Source organism: Choloepus didactylus, chromosome 3 (genome assembly GCF_015220235.1).
Source record: "Choloepus didactylus isolate mChoDid1 chromosome 3, mChoDid1.pri, whole genome shotgun sequence".
Classification (NCBI taxonomy): Eukaryota; Metazoa; Chordata; class Mammalia; order Pilosa; family Megalonychidae; genus Choloepus; species Choloepus didactylus.
Genome location: NC_051309.1, coordinates 38,121,361 through 38,125,318, shown reverse-complemented (window position 1 = coordinate 38,125,318; position 3,958 = coordinate 38,121,361). Strand labels below are relative to the sequence as shown.

Genomic DNA, 3,958 nt, shown 5'->3' with positions numbered 1-3,958 from the left:
TTTTGGCCTCTTGGATAAACCAGCCAAACTATCCCTGTATTTTACTTGGGTGAAGAAATGAGAAAATGATGAGAGTCATTCATCAATGTGAGTAAAGGTTATTTGTTGACTATGTAGCAAATGGGAGAAGGTGCAAACATTATCCATTTCCTCAAGACATAGATAATTTTATGCAATTGAATTAATATATAAAACATTAAATAATTCTTAATAGATCTGAAAGCAATTTTAATTTGAAGTGTCGGCTTACAGGTTCTTCAATAATTTTGTAAATATAAGATTCAGGAATCTAATTGCTTAATTTCATTTCTCCTAAAAGAAAAAATTATTTTCTAACAGATTCTAACTGAAGCCACACCACAGACTGCTCTGTGATTATAAAAATACATTTATATTCAAAATGAAATTTCATTACTTTGGCAAAGAAATTAAACTTAAGGCTAAATGCTGTTTTAAAAATGCAAAGTCTTTCTACAAAGTTTTTTAGAAGCCTTTGTACATATTTTATTCAAAATAAAATTAGTGTTATTTCTTTCTTAATATGAGAGAGAATTCTTTTTCAGTACTAATGTGTGAATTTAATTTTACCAGGTCTGTTTCCCATTTTTTAAATTGGCATAATATTACTTGCCCTCCTATATTGTCATTGTAAATATCAAATGAAATGATAGAAGCCAAAAATGTTCAGACTAAAAATATTTGTACACATGAATCATGTTATTTATTATTTTCATATTTTTAATCAGATGCCTTAGCTCTGAGTTAGCTTCTTTTAAACTCTTTGGACAATATAGGTTGCAGCTGTGTAGGGGTCAGTAATCTGTAGATGCATATACAGATGGCAAAATAGTCATCAAACATTCAAAGAATTTAATGTTTAGAATATAGATTTTTAATTTTTTGCCTTTGTGATTTAGGGCTATTCTGATTTTCTTTCTAAGGAAAAAAAGGGTAGAATTTAAAAGACTAAAACAAAACAAAACAAAAAAAAACAGAAACAAAACTAACTGAGAGCAGATTTTCGTCCATATCCTACTAGTATTTCGCTACTACCATTACTCCTAATCTTATTGACACCACTTCTACCATCACTGCCAGTAAGAATAACAGCAGCAATAACTACTAAGTTTTATTGGCCCAGGAAGTTTGCCAAGTGTTTTATAATAAATTATTTCTACTTTTCCTGACTGTCAAAAATCCACATACAGCTGTCTCTTCCTTGGTGCTGCCCATGGGGGTGGCAGCCATCTCCTACCTGGAATCATGGCTGCCCTCAGATCCCATGTAAAGCCCAAGATCACAAAAAGAGGAGCAAGATGTTCACCTGGCACCAGTCAGACCAATATGTCAAAATTAGGCATAACTGGAGGAAACCCAGAGGCATTGACAACAGGGTGCGGAGAAGATTCAAGGGACAGATCTTGATGCCCAGTGTTGGATATGGGAGCAACAAGAAAACTAAGCAAATACTGACCAGTGGTTTCCAAAAGTTCCTGGTCCAGAATGTCAAGGAGCTGGCAGTGCTGTTGATGTGCAATAAATCTTACTGTGCTGAGATTGCTCACAGCATTTCTTCCAAGAACTGCAAAGCCATCGTGGAAAGAGCAGTCCAGCTGGTCATCAGAGTCACCAACCCCAATACCTGGCTGTGAAGCAAAAAAGAAAAAAGAAAAAAATAGACAGCTCATGTGCAAGTTTTATTTGTGTGAAATAAAACCATAAAAAAAATCCATATACAAATTTAGTGACTTTTCTCTCTTGTATTCTTATTTACTTACTATTTTTTTTCTTTAATCATTGCAGACTAATATTTCTACATAATCTTAGCCTCCTCCTGGTGAATGATATCCTTGGAAGAATGGGTGTGATAAGCTAAATTTTATTTTTTCTAATCTTCATTAAAATAAAACAATTATGGATTATTTTAAAATTTTTATCAATATACCTTCTAATTTAAGTGCTTGCCATCATTGGTTTGCTAGTTACACTTTGGGAAAGACTGGATGCATTGTTTATACTTATTTCACAGATTTAAGAACAGAGGCTTACAGGGGCCAAGTGATATCTCTAAGGTCAGACAGAAAATAAGAGGTGGAGCTTTTCTTATCAGTTTGTTTAGCAATTTAGTAACCTGGTGAGTTTTAAGTCTGTTATTGTCATTCAAATTCATACCATCTCACCAACAGTTTTCATTTCCCTGCTGCTAAAACAAATACCATACAAAGGGTTGGCATAACAACAAGAATTTATTGGCTCACAGTTTCAGAGTCTAAAACCTTGCTTTCCCCAATGTTTGTATCTTTTCGGGTTTCTGCCTTTTCCATCACATTGCAATGCATGTGGTGATGTCTTCTCCTTTCTCTTCTAGGTACCAATGACTTCCAGCTTCTGGCTGTTCCCTCTGGATTTCCTCTCTGTCTGACTTCTCTGTTTACAAAGGACTCCAGTAATCTGAATTAAATCTCGACTTCATTTATTCAGGCTGCACCTTAACTGAAGTAACATCTTGAAGTACTCTTATTTACAATATACCCACACCCGCCAGAATGCAGACAACAAAAAGAACTTGTCCAAAGTGGTGCACACAATTCAATTCATATCAGTCCATGTTCTGGATCCCAAGAAGACATATTCTACCCACATACAAAATACATTCATTCTGTCATAATATCCCCAAAGCCTTAATTAAGTGATTTCAGTAACAATGCTAAGTACAAAGTCTCATCAAAATCAGCTAATGGTGTTGTCTGTCCTGGGGCAAAATTCCTCTCTATCTGTGGACATGTAAAACTAAAAAAGCTATCTGCATCCAACATATAATGTGGTACAAGCACAGTATAAATATTCCCATTCCAGAAGGGAGACATTGGAAGGTTCCAAACAAATCTGAAATAAAGCAAAGCAAACTCCCATTAGATTCTAAGGTCTGAGAATGATCTACAGATCAGTGCCTTATACTCCAGCCCTGATGGAACAGCAGGCCCACCCCTTCCAAGCACTTGCACAGTAGCCTTCCTCCCCTTGATAAACAGGGCACAGAGCCCACCATCTCTGAACATTGAGGTGGTGGCACTTTCCCTGAAAAATGGGGTGCAAAGCCCATCCCCTTTATGTGACAGGGTAGATTGCCTGACCCTTCCAAATACAAGGGCAGGTCACCCTTTCTACACAAGTGGTTGGGCCTGTTCTCTTGGTCCAATAAGATCTCTTTGGTCCAGCCCTTGGCTGCTGTGACTCTGCCTTTGAAGTCATTCTTCCTTCAATGCATCTCTTTTCTTTCCCTTTCAGGCATTGCTTCTCTTCATTTGAATTTTGCAAAACCTTGTCAGCTTTGCATGCAGTTCAAGCAGTTTCAAACCATCACGCAATACAACTTTCCACAGATCCTTCCTGGGTAACTGCATTACCAATCCTGACTCCCACTGAAATGGTTGACTGGCATGTTCAGACACGCATTTGTAGCAAACAGTTTTTCACATGGAGCCGTGTCCTCTGGGGACTCATTTCTTGGAAGCTCAGGGAGATCACTGATACAGTGGCTTCTGGCCCTAGTCTCAGAGCACACTACCTGGATAGGCTCAGAATTTTCCAAACCATCAATTTCTGATTTCTTTGTGTTTAAGAAATCATTTCCCAGCTTATCTCTATCCTCTCACATTTTACCACAAGCTGCAAGGAGAAGACAGGTTGTATTTTCTGCACTTAGATTGGAAATTTCTATAGCTAAATATTCAAGTTCATGGTTTATCAGTTCTACTTTCAATCTGACATCAGAACACAATTTTTCCAAGTTCTCTGCCAAAGATCACATTTATTTCAGTTCCCGATAACACACTCATCATTTCCTTCTAAGGCCTTATCAAAAGTATCTTAAATGTCCTTAATTCAACTAACAGTGTCTTCAAAGCAATCTAGGCTTTTTTTCTATCAAGCACTTCACAATTCTTCTAGCCTCTGA

General features: G+C 36.9%; 1 pseudogene; it reads left to right on the top strand.

Moving 5' to 3' along the window:
• The first annotated feature begins 1,263 nt into the window (after nucleotides 1–1,263).
• LOC119529294 lies at nucleotides 1,264–1,652 on the top strand (annotated as a pseudogene).
• The last annotated feature ends 2,306 nt before the right edge of the window (nucleotides 1,653–3,958 follow it).